The 17,506-nt window shown below is 38.4% G+C and overlaps 1 pseudogene; it reads left to right on the top strand.

Annotated features, from left to right (window-relative positions):
• The first annotated feature begins 15,148 nt into the window (after window positions 1-15,148).
• On the top strand, window positions 15,149-16,579 carry LOC143382902 (NGFI-A-binding protein 1 pseudogene; annotated as a pseudogene).
• Window positions 16,580-17,506: the final 927 nt, after the last annotated feature.

Here is a 17,506-nt window from a genome sequence, read left to right on the forward strand (position 1 = left end):
CTAGATGATATAATATAAAATGGCCCAATTCTCTATTTTTATCCTTTATTATTTTTCCCCTTCTTTCTAGTTATACATAAGTAGAATTCGTTCTAATATAACTAGACAAGCATGGAATATATCTTATTCTAATTAGTACCCCATTCTTATGTATGTAACATGATGGTGGGATTCACTATGGTATATTCTTATAAGAACATAGGAAAATTATTTTGCATTCATTCCACTGTCTTCCCTTTTCCTATCTCCTCTGCCTTCCATTCATTCCCCTTGTCCTATCTACTTAATATTCATTCTTCCCCTCTCTGCCCTAATTGTGGACTGGCTTCCACATATCAGTGTAAACATTCAAACTTTGGCTTATTTCACTTAGCATAATAGTTTCCAGATCCATCCATTTACTTGCAAACTTCTTTAAGTCATTCTTCTTTATGGCTGAGTAATACTCCATTGTGTTTATATACCACATTTTCTTTATCCATTAATTTGTTGAAGGGCAACTAGGTTGGTTTTGTAGCTTAGATATTGTGAGCTCAAGTTCTATAAACATTGGTATGGCTGTGTTACTGTAGTATGCTGATTTTAAATCTTTTGAATATATATACCAAGGAGTGGGATAACTGGGACAAATGGTGATTCCATTCCATTCCAAGTTTTCTGAGGAATCTCCATACTGCTTTCCATACTGGTTGAACCAATTTACAGTCCCACTAGGAAGGTATGAATGTACCTTTTTCCCCACAACCTTGCCAACATTTATTGTTACTTGTATTCTTGATAATTGCCATTCTGACTGAAGTGAAATGGAATCTCAGTGTAGTTTTAATTTGCATTTCTTTACTTGCTAGAGATGCTGAATATTTTTTTTCATATATATTTTGACCATTCATATTTCTTCTTCTGAGAAGTGTCTGTTCAGTTCCTTTTCCCATTTATTAATTGAGTTGTTTGGTTTTTTGATGCTAAGTTTTTTGAGTTCTTTATATATTCTGGAGATTAAAGCTGTATTCGAGGTGCAGTTGGCAGATTTTCTCTCATTCTGTAGGCACTCTCTTCCTGTTTTTGATTGTTTATTTTACTTTATAAAAGCTTTTTAGTTTGATGTCACCCCATTTTTTGATTATTGGTTTTACTTTTTGTGTTTCAGGAGTCTTCTTAAGGAAGTCAGTCCCTGAGCTGATAATGTTGGAGAGTTGGGCCTACCTTTCTTCTAGTATGTGCAAGGTTTCTGGTCTAATTTTTAGGTCATTCATCCACTTTGAGTTAAGTTTTGTGCAGGTTGAAAGATACGTATTCAATTTCATCTTAGTACTTATGAAATTCCAGTAACACATACATACACACACAAAACAAAAAACAAATAATCCATCAATAAATGGATTGAACCGGCATTTCACAGAAGAAGAATACAATAGATCAACAAAGATATGGAAAAAATGTTCAACATATCTAGCAATTAGAGAAATGCAAGTTAAAACTACACTGAGATTGCATCTCACTACATTCAGAGAGGCAATAATGAAGACAAGTAACAATATAAATATTGACCAGGATGTAGAGAAAAAGATACATTCACACATTGTTGGTGGGACTGTAAATTGGTGCACCCACTCTGGAAATCAGTACGGAGATTCCTCAGAAAACTTGGAATAGAACCACTATTTCATCTAATTATCCCACTCGTTGGTCTATACCCAAGGGACCTAAAGTCAGCATACAACAGTGATGTAGCTACATCAATGTTTATAGTAGCTCAATTCACAAAGCAAAACTATGGAACCAAACTAGATGTCTTTCAACAGATGAATGGATAAAGAAAATGTGGGGGGCTGTGGTAGAGCGCTTGGGTTCGAGTCTCAGCACCGCATATAAATAAATGAGTAAAATAAAGGTCCATCAACAATTTTTAAAAAATTTTAAAAATTAAAAAAAAGAAAATGGGTATACATACACAATGGTATATTGTGTATGTAGAAAGAAATTATGATAATTGCCAGTAAATGGATGGAACTGAAGACTATTATGCTAAGTGAAATAAGCCAATCCCAAAAAACCAAGGCCAAATGTTGTGTTTGATATATGGATGCTAACTCACAGCAAGGGAAGGTGGGGAGGGGAAGAATGGAAGTCCATTGGATTAGACCAAAGGAAAGGGAAGGGAGGGGGAGGGGAATAGGAAAGACAGTAGAATTAATCAGACATAACTTTCCTAGCCTTGTATTTGAATTCATGACCAGGCTAACTCCACATCATGTACAATCACAAGAATCCCAATTAGAATAAGTTATACTCCATGAATGTATAATATGTCAAAATACATTCTACTGTAATATATAATTAAAAAGAACAAATTTAAAAATATGAAATTTTTCTTCCCAAGGAAAGACTACAATGCAAAAGTTATTCTAATTGTATTTCCTAGATTAAGCTTTGTATGCTTTCTTTTGGGGAATGAATGCTATTAAAATATCTGCAATTTGTGTTGGGAACAAATCTCAGGGCATGATGAACCTGTGTAGTATGTCTAATTCCATGATTGAAGAAAATGTTGAGTTTAGTTAGAGGCTAGTAAAAATAAAGATGTAATCAGTTTCTACTCATGTTTGCAGAGCCCCTAAATGGTGGCTGCCCCTGTGTTAAGAACTGTGAGCCTCGTGAGGCACTCCTTCGAGTCTTATGAACAACCTCCTGGGCTTTCGATTGGGCCTCTAATGAATCTTTAGCTCAAGCTAGAGAAAATGATACCTTAAAAATATGGAGTCTTCCTGTTTGTGGTTCTCATAGACTGCATTTAGGTAGTTTTTCTTTCTTATTTTTCAACAGAGTTTCTTTAATGATCTCTATAAACACCTTGAATTATTTTGTAGGTTGCATTCTTAGATGCCAATATATTTTGTTACCATTTGATATTCTCTCTTATTTTGTAAGTATGGCTATTGTTTAGATATAGCATTAGTTTTTTAATATTGAGCTAATAGCTAAGCAACCTTTTTATTTTATTTTTTTATTTTTCTACCTATGCAGTAACATTATCTGGAAGGACTGATAGATGCTTTTTGTTCTTTCCAGTTTATATGCTCTTCATATTAAAATTTTAGAGTCTTATAAACTTATAGGACTCTCAATGCAGTGTTAACAGAAGCACTGATGTCTGTGAGTCTTCTTCCCGATTTTAAAGAAATCCTTCTAATATGTCCCTATTGAGTCATGTGCTGATACCAATTTTCAGTAGCTAGCAAGAGCCAACTGTTAACTTTTCATGAATTTTGCAAACCAGTGTTAAAATACAGACATTATTTAAAATTTAATTATGTAAATGTGAAACTGAGCCTATCATATCAAAAGCACAGGTAATCAATTATCAAAACTCACATTTTACTTCTTCTTTCGTGGTATCTTGCTATGACCCCTCCTCTTCAGGCTGTGTGTATGTCTTCTGTGTGGCTGGTGGAAATGCTATGTGGTGTGTGTCTGCATGCCTTCCCAGCCCCGCGTTCAGGAACATCACACTGAGGGCTTTGAGTTGGCCTTGTTGGGAATAGTTAAACCTTGGACAAATGACAAAGGCTAGAAACAAGGCTTTTATTTTCCTTATCATCCTATTATTAGACATAGGCTAAAGTGCTTATGACCAAGACTGGTGCAAGTTCTAGCCTGTTAACCAAAAAAGAAAGGAGAAAAGTCAGGAAGAGGAGAAAGGACATCTTCTCCCAGTGTATTAACCTGCAGGTGTTGCTTTTACATCTGTGATGCTCCGTTGGCCTCTGCCTTGCCCCGGGTGTTCTTCAGCAGCTCCTCAGAGCTGTCCAGCACCCACAGCCCTGGGTTGGCAAGCCTAAACCAGAGAGATGATAGTGAGTCAGCTATTGTCTCTGCTCTCTCCTTAGAAAGAGCTTTCATCCTTAGTTCTTTTCCATTCCTATTGCTCAAAAATTAATTATTTGAATTTTAATGAAATTGAAGAAATTAGGTTTTTCATGTTATCATTTGTTTGCTTTATTTTTATTATAAATTTATTTTTATTTTGTTTTGATAGCTTTCTTCCTTATTTGTTGAAGTAAATGCTCATAAAGGAAATTAAGTTAGAAGGGAATTATTGGGGGCTATTCATTATTTCCAATTATAGCATCTCTTTTTAGTTTGAGAACAGACTATGGAAAGGTTACTAGTCCAGTGAGCTAATCATGAAAAATTGAAATATATAAATAAGTAAATGAGCCAGTGTCAGAGCCCCTGGGGTTAGTTAGCGGGCTACCACACAATGTCTCTGTGATGCAAAGAGTTCAGGGCCGGCCGATGGGCAATGACTACCATCCTGAGATATATCATGTGGAGAAGGCCAGGGGAAGGCTGTGCTGATAGTAGGGGTTTCCTTCCTATGCAGTGTGAAAGAAGTTGCAGGCTTGCTTTTTGGAGATGTATCATTCCATCACAAGACTCCAGTGTCATTGAGTAAATTACCTTTTCTGTTGCACAAATAGTAATTCAGAGGATTAAATCGGTGAATACAGTTAAAAATAAAGTGTTCTTCTCTACCTTCTAAAGAGGTAGACTGTAACAGGTGAGCTAATTCATTTAGGAAGTATAGCTGAAAATTAACTCTGCCGCCTCTACATGTATCCTTGTAAATATTGGTGATGTAGCTTTGGAGTTGAGTATTTGTTCCCTTTATTTAATATTCCAAAGATCTGGGTTTAAGTATAACTTGGGTTTTACTTCATTCCTTGTAAATCAAGCATGGTACTTAGTAAGTAATCAAGTAGATTGGCAGGAAAGAGTCGACACAAAGGATTGGAGAGCATGCTCTTGATTATTCACTCTCATCTGTTTTTACCATGAGGTAGCTTTTTTTTGGCCTGAGATTTTCGTTTAAAGTATCATTCAATAATTTGTAGCATGCCCAGCAGAAATATATTCTCACTGAAGCCAGATTTCAGCCAACATGTACATTATCAAATTATCATTTTTGACCTGGTGATTGCTCTAATATTGTAACAGGGAGCATGAATGTCAGGTGGGTTCTTTGTCTTGCAAATTTAAAGAATAAAATCCATGAACACCAGGGTGAGAGAAAAGTACCAGGATTTATTAGAGTAATTAAAATAAAGCAGTACTCCTGAAGAGGAAGAGGTTTCTGTGGTCTAGGGGTTTTCGTTGGCTTGATCTGTCTCTATAGTTGATTAGTGGAATGATAGAGTTCAGAAACAGCCAATCAACCCTCTCTGTTTTGTCTTCTTCAAAAAATCAGGGGAGATAATTTCTAAGACTTTGTTAGCACAAGTGTTGGCGCATGTCTAGGGGCTGTTAAGAAACTGTCCTCATGGCTATGAACAGCTGGGGTCAGAACCTTGATTTCTGTCTCTTCCTTTTCTCAAACCCTTTACCTGGATTCCTATAGGTGGTATGTCTCAATATCAGCTTAAAGTCTAAACTTCCAAGTAATTGCAAAGATTATAATAACTAATGAAAACTCAATTTAATTATTTTTAAGAAGCCCAAAGGCCTTGCATGTTATATTTCTGATCTGCAGAGACAGAAGCCCATTATGATTCAGGTTCCACTGCTGTGGGTACTGCAAAGGTTATAAACATACAGAGGAAAAAGGTCTTCAAGTTTAGGATCCACTTATTTCCATTATATTAAATTTTAAAAGTTAATAGCTCAGAATGTGGTAAGCAGGAATTATGAAATGGCAGTATGAAATTCATCTTGTATATTCAGACTACTTTTATTGAATATTTAAATTAATTTTTCTAAGAGAGTAGCAATCAGCTAATGAGGTTTAGTGTTTATAGTTGCCACTCTGATTGCATGTAATATGGTTTCAATAAATATTCCTTGGTACTCCTACCAGACTGCATACTCATTCCTGAAGTGTGATTTACAGAGCTCAACTTATAAACATTTCTTCTGAAGGATTATCTATGTGTTTGTTTGTATAATTTTATGTTTTGTTTGTATAATTTTATGTTTCTACTCATGCATTTTATGTATGTACTCATATTGCATAATATGAAATATTGCAAATGTGAAATGAAATATGTATTCATATTTTATTTATGTATTTCTTCTATTGATTTCTGAAATGTAATTAAATATTTCTTAGCAACACATTTGTGATAAAAAAGGAAAGGGGTCTTATAAAGGGTACTGGGAGGGCTGAGTAGAGAAATCTGGGTGGGTTCAGGTGTTTTCAGGGACCAAAGGCAGAGAGGCAGCTTCCAAGGGGTTGAGCATCAACACCAGCGATATTGTCACCACATTTTTGTCAGTGTATTTTATGATTTCCCTAATGAAAGAGCTGGTTATTGTAGAGAGAGCAATGGGTTAATATTTTCATTTTGCAGGGAGCAGAAAAGGAAAAAAAGTCAATATGATTCTTCTGATACAACATGCCTTACCTTTTTATACCAAGAAACATAAATTTTGAAAAGTCAACATCTCAAGATGGATGAACTAGGGCTGGATTGTAGCTCAGTAGCAGAATGCTTGAGTAGTATGTGTGAGGCCCTGGGTTCAACCTTCTGTGCGCGCGCACACACACACACACACACACACACACACACATGACTGAACTAAAACTTTTTTGGTGGGAGAGGGGTACCAGGGATTGAACACAGGGGCACTCAACCATTGAACCAAATCCCCAGTCCTATTTTTTTTTTTATTTAGAGACAGGGTCTCATTGAGTTGCTTAGCTCCTCGCCATTGCTGAGGCTGGCTTTGAAACTTGTAAAAAATTTTTAAAATGATAGATATTTTAAGAAGTAAAACTTATACTACTTAAGAAAATTGATGTCATTATATATGAATGTAACTTTCTAAAAACTTGGATTTGACTGTTCACTTTGGTTCCATCAAAATTAAATTGATATTTCCTAAAATTAAAAAATAAATCTTATACAAAAGAAGACTGTTAAAAATCTGTGCATTCTAAATAAGAAAATGCTAGAATATTAGTCTTCAATTATTTTCTTCTTAATAATCTCCTTAAGCTAGGCATGGTGGCACTTGTCTCTGATCCTGTGGCTCTGAAGGCTAAGGCAGAAGGATCAAGAGTGCAAAGCCAGCCTCAGCAACTTAGTGAGGACTTAAACCATTTAGCAAGACCCTGTCTCAAAATAAAAATTCAGTAATGGACTGGGGATTTGACAGATTGGTTAAGTGCTTCTGCATTCAATCCCTGGTACCAAAAAAAAAAAAAAAACAACAAAACCCTCCTTAAGAAACTTTGTATTCCACATTTATCCAGACAAAAGTCAAAAAACCAATACCCAGAAAACTATCTTCAAATGTAGCCGTGTGAGCCTTTCATTCCACATTTTGCTTGTGCAGGGAGTACCTTGTTCTGCAGTTATTGTTGCTCTAGGGACCCTGGATCAAGCTGGCTAAAGCATTCCTGGTGCTGCTGCCTTCCATCCCTCAGTGCCCTCTTCTCATCCCATCAGTCATGGTGCCTAAAAGTGCAGGTTTGGCGAAGAGAGTCATGGTCTTGGCAGAGGTAATGAAATTTACTAGAATCATACTGAGGTTTTTTTCTTTCAGACCCACCCCCCCCAAATGATTGCATAAATACACATTTCCAGACAGGGACTGCTTTCTTCATAACTCAGATGCCAAAATCATGGGCTCTAAAGCCAAAAGTGCTCACCTGCGTGAGAAATACCATTGGAGACAGTGGAAATTGTTAACTTTTGGTGGGTGGAGGGTAGGTCCCAGTGATTGAACTCAGGGGCACTTGATCACTGGGCCACATCCCCAACCCTGTTTTGTACTTTATTTAGAGACAGGATCTCACTGGGTTGGCTTTGAACTCAGGATCCTCCTGCTTCAACCTCCGGAGCCACTGGGATTACAGGCAAGTGCCACAGTGCCCAGCTCTGTCAACTCTTTTGACTGCAAATCGATCAATAGCAGCATTTAGAATACAGTATCATTTATTACATAAATTACTTCATTACATAAAGTAGACGGAGATGAATGGAACTGATTGGATTGTTCTTTTTATCTTTCCTCAAAATTCTCAGCCTATCTAGTACTGAGATATTGAGCACATTTCCTCAGATCATGGACTGTGCTCATCTGTTGGTGGAACAGGAAATAATTTGCCTAATACTTCCAATACCATAATTATTTTTAGCATTAAGATACTTATTTCTCAGGCTGGGGTTGTGGCTCAGCGGTAGAGCGCTCACCTCCCAGCCTGTGAGACCCTGGGTTCGGTCCTCAGCACCACATAGGAATATATGAAGAAAATAAAGGTATTGTGTCCAATTACAACTAAAATTTTTTTTTTTTTTTTTTTTTTTTTTAAAGATACTTATTTCTCGGGGCTGGGGCTGTGGCTCAGTGGCAGAGCACCTGCCTCGCACAAGTGAGGCACTGGGTTCAATCCTCAGCACCACATAAAAATAAATAAACAAAATACATTGCGTCCATCTATAACTAAAAATATTTTAAAAATACTTATTTCTCACTTTCACAGTTAGTAGTATAAATTTATATTATGGGGGTTGGAGCTATAATTCAGTGGCACAGCACTTGCCTAGTGAGCGTGAGGCACTGGGTTCGATCCTCAGCACCACATAAAAATTAATAAATAAATTAAATAAAGGCATTCTCTCCATCTACAACTCAATTTTTTAAAAAAAATTTATTATGGGCATCATCAAGATAAATAAATAAAAGTGATTAGATTGGGAAAAATGTTTAAATTTGTCCTTAAATTATCAAATGGCTTCTTACATCATGGGACTCTGGCTTTTTGAACTCTGAAATTTCCCAAATAGTATATTATATAAAATTTACTGTCTTTTTTTTTTTTTTTGTCACTAGAATTGCACTCAACCACAGAGCCACATCCCCAGCCCTATTTTGTATTTTATTTATAGGCAGGGTCTCAATGAGTTGCTTAGTGCCTCACTTTTGCTGAAGCTGACTTTGAATTCATGATCCTCCTGCCACAGTCTCCCAAGCTGCTCCACCATGCCCGGCTAAATTCACTGACTTTTAATTCATGAAGTGTTTTTAAAAACTTGAAATAAATAATTTAAAATATCTAAACTTCTATAAATCAGCATATAACATCATAAATATTTGATGCAAATCTTTCCCTCACATTTTTTTTTTCATAGACTTAGGGGTTTTTTTGTATTCCCATTGTTATGCATAGGCAGAAGCCTGATGGAATTGGCCTGTGTTCCATACAGTAGGTCAATTCAAATCACAGTAAAGAGACCCACCTAATAAACAAACTTACTGGCAAACCAATTTTCTATAAAGGTGAATGAAATACAGGGACATTTTTGCCTTTGCACATCAGATTCTTAATTCTGTTTATTAGTTCTTCCTAAAAGTTTTAGACCTATGAGGGACAAGAGATGTTCTCTTTTTAAGCTACCATTTTTTTTAAACTCTACAGATACACTGTTGGTGTGAAGTACTATGGACAGGCCAAAGCTAAAAGCATGTGTGTTAAATATGTCCATGTGCTAGTGCACAGAGCCCTGTTTTGGCAACTACATAGCTTTATTTAGTCAGTTTTTATGACATGCTAGATAGCAGTACCTGGGAGGAAAAGCTCTGAAACAACAAATTTGGACAGAATCTGTCCTGGAGCAGCACACAGAAGGTAAATACTCACCTGCTCAGGTTCTTTCCTTCTCCTTCTCTTGCTTCAGAGTCTCCATATTCTTCATAAAGCATAAGTTACCAGCTGAGACAAACAGAATGAACCTGCCATGTTTGTTTTCAGTGTTGTCAACATCCTTCAGGGTGGCAGTCCTAGATGTGATTTTTGCCCATCAATTATGCCAAATTATAGAATTACCCTCAGAATCTGGGATTTGCTGGACTCAGCTGCTTCTTTTGGATGGCTGCACTTCCTAGGAATGCTCAGATTTCTTAGTGCTGTTCCTTCTTCGTTGCAAGATGGTATTTGGATGCACAGGACAGTCTCCTGCCTTGGTGGAACTGTATGATGAGAGGAGACGTCCTGGTGTGTCAGCTCCTCATGTTGGTCCTTGGCTCTTGGCTGTGTGCTGAGGGAGTTTGTCTGGACTTAACCTGAAGGCAGGGAATCCTCATGTGTCTCTTCTCTCCCAAGGCTCTCACAGCACACTTAAAAATTGCAGTGAAGTAACCTGTCATAGTATCTGTAAGGAAAATGGTTTTTCATCAATGGAATTTCTTTCCCAGAATCACTGGCTGACTGAGCCAATAGTTGGATAATTCAGTTCTATTGGCATTATTTCCGAGGGTCTCACCCTTGAATTTCCTGCCATCATCCTACCCTACATTTAATTTCTGAAAAAATAGTGATTTACTAACTTCCTTAGGAACAGTGACAGAAATGTCTCAGAAGTGGGTATCAGGTACCTCCTGCCTTTCTGGGCAGACTCCTAATTGTCATGGAGATACATAGTGAGATGCTGCTGTTCTGACCTCCTGGGTGGCAACCTGAAACCTTATCTATTGAAGTAACTCAGGGGAACTCTGGAAGATGCACAATGATGCTTTCATTAAGTGTGATCAGATCTCTGAACAACACATCATAAATGTGAGGACTTCACACGAAAAAATCAAAAAGCTCCTTGGCACATCTTATTTACTCATAACTGAGCTACTGTAACTTTGGATTGTCCATAGGCTTGCTGTGCAATTTAATTTTATTTCTAATGTGAGAAATTAGCAGAATGGTCTTACAATTTGTGAATATGGAACTTCCAATAACTAAGAACTGAAAGCACCAGGTCAACACTGATCTTCAAGATGTCATTGTGCCTCTCTGGCTTCTCTTTTTTACAACTTGTTCAGGAGTGTACATGAAAAAAAAAAAAAAAAAAAAAACAGAGCGACACACTGTAGTAATGGATTTTTGTTTATGTAGGAAGAGTTACAGAAGTGAATGTCAAATGCCAAAGGGCACTGAAAGTTGTCCCTTGGAATGCTGCACACAAAACTTTAGGCAGCTAGTGGTGACCTCTCACCATGTGTTCCCAAGCCAGTGTCCTTTTGTCCCCCATGCATTGTGCCAGTCACTGAAACAAGTTTTGTAAAAGAGCAAGAGTTTATCCATGAGGTAGCCAAGTATGAAGATGGGAGATCTAAGTCTCACATCTGCCTCCTGGAGGATAAGGCTTGGAGATATTTATGGGATAAAGAAGCAGGGTATTTAAGGCATGGGTGAAGACCAAGTAATGCGTGGATTTCATTGGTGTAATCAATCATCGTGGCTCTTCCTGAGATGCATGTTCAAAAATGTCCACATTAGCATGATCTGAGGATGGAGGTTTGGCCTCCTGACATCAATAGCCCCCTGCACTCCCCATTGCACATCTGCACAGGCCCAGAGAAACAATCCTTGTTTTCAACAAAAATAGCCTTCACAAGCCTGAAAAGTAACCTAGGTAACCATTATCATTATAACCCCTATGTCAAAACTCAACTCAAAGTGGATCATGGATCTTGGATTAGATCACTAAACCTGAACATACTAGATGAAAAAGTAGCCCCAACATTCCAACATGTTGAGGGCATTTTCAAAACTGATAAATTTGACTAAATAATAATATTTCAATAAAATGTAGCTAAATATATTAGAATTAAAATCAATACCTATAAGAACAAACTGGGAGTCATCTAATGCAACACACAGGAAGATCCTGGAAACACATCCCAGACACGCCTTTAGAGAGAGAGGTGCTTTCTATGAGCTTGAAACAGTTTCCCTTCAAAGTCTGTTGCTAGTATCCTTCTACCTGTGTGCTGCTCCTTGGTGCTGGGTGTGTGCAGTGTACATCAGTCACTCCAGTCATTGTCCAAGTCTTGACTTGTGTCCTTGCTTCCAAGACACTGGTCAGAAGAAACTGAGCCAAGTACAAATTGAAACATGAACCTTCATAATTTTGAGTGTTATCCATTCCTCAGCCCCTTGTTTATGAGATGATCTACTTCCATTTCCAATAGGTGGGGTGCCATGGATTAAATGCTTGTGTCTCCCCTCCAACATTTATATGTTGAAGGCCTAATTCCCAAAGTCATAGCGTTAGGAATTTGAGACTCTGTGTAGGTAATCTGGCCACAAAGGTAGAACTCTCATGAATGAGCTTAGTCCTCATGAAGGAAAGAATCTGCTTCCCCTCTCTTTCTCTCTACTATTTGAGAAAAGCTTGGGTCTACAATCCAGATGACAGTCTTCACCAGAACCCAGTCATGCTGGTGCTCTGATCTTACACTTCCATCCTCTAGAAAGGTGAGAAATGTTTAAATATCTGTTGCTTCAGCTACCCAGGCTATGGTATTTGTTGCAGCAGCCTGAGCTGACTAAAGCAGAGGGCAATAACAGCACATCAAATAGACCACTTGAGGACAAAGTGTGGTAGGAGCCTCAGCCTGAGCCCACATGGTTCTAAAGACAAGGGAGAGCAGAGCAGGGTGCTAGCCAGGTGCTGATTTCATGGGTGACAGTTGCAGGAGAGACAATATTCTCTCAAACTATTACCCTATCTGCACCATACCCACCCTCACCCTTCAAGAGGGCCTTGTTGCCAAGGCTCTTGCAACTGTTCAAGAGTGAATGACAAGAGAACACTTTGTCCCCAGCAGGGAAGGAAAACCCAAGGTAGGTCACCTCTATGATATAAAAGAGATTCCAAGCCCCAGGCAAGCCCTTCAATCTAGGTCTTACTGGGGCCTTGCTTTCTGGTGGTGGCAAACCCACCGAACACTGCAGGTGTGTTTTGCCCTGGAGCTCATCTTCTTTCTCTGCAATCAACTGATGCACCTTGCTTATTTCTGCTATTTTCTTAGTCTCTAAAATTTTGGGACTTCTTCGGATGATTTTCAATGATTGCATCCATTTAGTTTTTTCTTTATCCACTTCCCCGTAAATCCTTTTTTTTAAAAAAAAAATTATTCTTTTTATAGGCACATGATAACTATTCATAATAATGGGATTTATTATGCAATATTCATATATGCACATATCATAATTTGATCAGTCTCATTCCTCAATACCTTCCCTCTCCCTCCCCTTCTTCCTCCCCTGATCTGCTTGTATTACTGTCCTGATTTTCTTTCTAGTGGTGGAAGTAGTAGTAGCAGTAGTAATACATTATACTGATATATATAAACTAGATTCATCGTGGTATATTCATACATGGATATATCATAATTTGGTAAACTTTGTTACCAAATACTTCCTCATGCCCTCTTCTTCTCCTCCTTCTCTATCCTTTTCCTTTACTCTGTTGGTCTCCCTTTTATTTCCCTGTGATTCCCTGTTTTATTTCTTTTTTTTTTCTTCAAATTCTTCATTTTCAAGTCCCTTTCTTCCTTTGCACTCCTACTGTGTGTCCCACCTCTTCCTTTCAATTAGATTTCTGCAGTAATCAATTCATCCCAGTACATCCTAAGCATTGCTAAAGCAGATAAACTTTTGCATGGCTTGATCAGCTTATTCCCCTGGTTCACACTGCAATGCCCCACACCATCTACCAGAGCCCTTCTAAATGCCTCAGTACATGTGTCCAGGCCTCCATTCCATAATTTCTAGCTCTCTTCACAATCTGATTTGTATTGCTTCTCAACCTGGTTCAAGGTCACCTAATTTAAGGGAGCCACAGTGGGGAGCAGGAACTCTTTAATTACCTCAATTTTATTTGCACTATTTTTTTTACTTTTTGTGTTTTCTGGAGAAATTTTTTTTTAACTCTTGGAGAGAGTCCCCCCCCCCAAGATTGGCATGTATTTTACAAAATGATGACTTTAATTGGGTATCTATGCAAACAATTTGATTAAATTCACTTCTCAATACCTCCCTCATCCTTCCTCCCTGATCCTCTTCCTATACTATCTAAGTCTCTCTTCTACTTTTATGGTATCACCTCCACACACCCCGCTAGCTTACATATGAGAGAAAACATATAATATTTTCTCACAGTATGACTTATTTAACTCAAAATTATATTCTTCAGTTTCATCAGTTTCCCCGAAAATCGTAGAATTTTGTTCTTTATGACTGAATAATACTCCATTGTGTGATATAGATATATATATACACATATATATAATATATATATATTATATATATTAATATATTATATATTATATATAATTATATTATATATAATTATATTATATATAATTGTCTTTATCCATTCATCTGTTGATAGCCATCTAGGCGGACTCCATAACTTGACTAGTGAATTGTGCTGTGGCAAACATTTTATTTGTATGCATTTGTTTTTAAAGTATACTCACTTTAATTCTTCTGGATAAATACCAAGGAATGATAGAACTTGATCATACAGTAGTTCTACTTTTAGCCTTTTGGGGACACTCCATACTGATTTCTACAGTGACTAAAATAATTTAAATTTTCACCAACTGTGTGCATGTGTTTCTTTTCCCCCACATCTTCACCAACTTTTTTTTGTTATTTGTATTTTTCATGCTTGCCACACTAAGAGGAGTGAGAAGGAATCTCAGTGTAGTTTTGATTAGCATTTTCCTGATTGTTTAAGAAGTTGGACTTTTTATGCTTATTTCCTTTAATAAGTGCCTATTCAGTTCATTTGTACATGTATAGTCTGGGCTATTTTTTAAGGTGGAGTTTTTAAAAATTTCTTTATTCAGGGATGGGGGCGGTAGGAAGAGCCCAAGCCCCCGGGCGTCACCCGTTCCCCTGCCCCGCAGCGACCCACGCCTCTATCTGCCTCACGTCACTTACTTGGCTGCTGGAGGACCTGAGCCGGAGCCGGAGCCGCCAAAGTAACAAGAACGGAATCTCCCAAGGGGAAGGCGCGCGGGGGGTGCAGGCTACGACGGAGGTGGGCGGGGGACGGGAAGGTGCGGCGCTCACGCGGGGAAGGCGGGGGAGGTGCCGCCGCTGCCGCCGCCACCGCCACCGCAGCAGAGCCGTCTGGGCTGGCGGGCGGGCAGCAGCCGGCCGGAGCCGGCGGTGCGCAGGGAGACCGCGCCCACCACCTTCCCCACCCCCCCAAGACGCTAGCGGGGCGTCCAGGCCACCGCAGCCGCCAGAGGGAGAGCCGGGGACCGCCTCTTCGGAGTTGGGGCTGAGTTGTCCTTCGGGGAGAGTGCGCCAAGACTGCTGCAGCCGTGGGCCAAGTTAAACCCATCCACAGTAATGGCTGCAGCCTTACCCAGGACCCTGGGAGAGTTGCAGCTATATAGAATATTGCAGAAAGCCAATCTGCTTATTTTGATGCCCTTATCCAACAAGGTGGCGATGATGTGCAGCAACTCTGTGAAGCTGGAGAAGAGGAATTTTTGGAAATCACTGGCACTCCTTGGCATGGCTAGCAAGCCCCTTCATGTTAGAAGACCATAGAGGCTTTGAGAGACTGGATTACAATCCCTGGCCTTTTCAATCAGCCACTGATTTCCCTTCCTGTCGGTAGTATACCTATCTACAAAGTACCAGAGGGATCGCCAAATTGGCTGGGAATATCCTGAAGTAGTAATAAAAGGAACCTCATTTAAAAATTCCCAAATGTGCTGCCACTACTTGTGTGCAGAGCTTGGGACAAGGGAAGTCAGATGTGATGGGAGCTTAGCACAACAGACTCTGGCAAGGCCACCATGCTACTGAGAGGGAACACAGTCTGACCCCAGCAGACCTTGGCTCTCCAGCTTTCTCCAAGGAAAGCAGTGAGGCATTGGATGCTGCTGCTGCCCTCTCTGTGGCTGAGTGTGTGGAGTGAATGGACCCCACACTGACAAAAAGTGACTTGAATGAAGTGAAAGAGCTGCTAAAAAAACAAGAAGTTAGCAAAAATGATTGGTCATATTTTTGAAATGAGTGATGATGATTCACAAAAAGAGGAGGAAATTCGAAAATACAGTGCCATGTATGGCAGATTTGATTCAAATCAAAAGGACAGGAAACATCTCACACTTCATGTGCTCACTGTTAACGAAGCAGCTGCCCAATTGTATGTGAAAGATAAAGCCCAGCTTACAAGAAAAGATGAACTTTTTGCTCTGGCTAGGCATATTTCTCGAGAAGTCACCTATAAATATACTTACAGATACATCAAGTCAACATATGGTGAAAGAGATGAATTATCCCTAAAGAGAATTAAAGTAGAGGACGTGTTTCCAGATTTCCAGGATTCTATGCACACACTCTTTCAGCAGGCTAGAGCCAAGAGTGAAGAACTTGCAGCCCTTAGTTCACAGCAGTCTGAAAAGGTGATGGCAAAGCAGATAGAGCTCCTCTGTGCCCAAGCTGGCTATGCTATGAGACACTGCAGCAAGCTGAGAGAAGACTGTCTATAGGGCTTTACCAGGCAGAGCTCAGAAGAGCACAAGTCCTGATGGCTTGCCTTCTGATAACTCAGATGGACAAGGAAAGAGACCTTTGAATATCCAGATGCCTAATTTGCAGAACAGACAGCCCCATCATTTTGTGGTGAATGGGTAGCTGAGTAGACTTTACTCAAGTGAGGCCAAGTCCCACTCCTCAGAGAGCCTTGGGATTTTAAAAGACTATCCTCACTCAACTTCTACTTTGGAAAAGAAAGTCAACAAAACAGAGCCTGAAGATTCGAGATAGCTCTGATTCTCCTATTGTTCTCTGGAAATGGCATCAGATTTAAGGATAATGCTTCATCATAGAAATAAGCCTTAATAGCCAATGTTGCCTCATTAAGCTCAGATTTCATAGCCAAAACATAAGAACTCCTGCAGCAGTCTGTGGAAACTGGGAAGAAAAAACAACACCCACAAAAGAAAAAAATCGAGAGTTGCAATTTATATCACAAATATTGATCCATTCACATTCCTGTGTAAGTCATTTTATGTGGAAAGGTTACAAGTTAATATTGTAAGCATTCATTGTTTCAGAATGTACAATGTATTTGTGTAATTTATAAAGTAAAATCTAGATGTTGAGACCTGTTTGGTCTAATAGATTTGGATATAGTTTGTTTTATTTGAAATTGTATTGTCTGCTTTAAGTGTATTTAGTGTAAATATTATTATCAGAGTTTAAAATCTTTACAGTCATAAAATAGAAAGCTTAAGTAATATAGTTATTGGCAAGGTTGCAATGACTATAGAAAAATTAAAAGCAAATTCTCAATTTAAGCCAAAGAAAATATTGTGTATTAAATACTTAATGAAACTAATTTTACCAGGAAATGTATAGCATTTATTCAGTAACCTTTTTGCTGTTTTAATGAGTGCACATTTACACAATTAATTAGGGAAAAGTTAAAAGGAGAGCAATAAAGTAGAAAATCTCTCTTACCTAGTTGACTCAGATTGGATTACATAATTGCTGTTTAAGACATAACAAATATAGGAAGCTATTTCTTGGAAAGAGCTTAAAACAAGTGGACTAATGTGTAAAATCTTTGATTTAAACATTGGTATTTCAGAATGTGTTAAGTAGATTAAGATGTAGTACATTAACCCTAAATGTGATAAAGATGGTGACTTAACAAAGGCTATAATAGATTGTTAGATTTTGTATTCAGAA

This window comes from Callospermophilus lateralis, chromosome 17 (genome assembly GCF_048772815.1).
Source record: "Callospermophilus lateralis isolate mCalLat2 chromosome 17, mCalLat2.hap1, whole genome shotgun sequence".
Lineage (NCBI taxonomy): Eukaryota > Metazoa > Chordata > Mammalia > Rodentia > Sciuridae > Callospermophilus > Callospermophilus lateralis.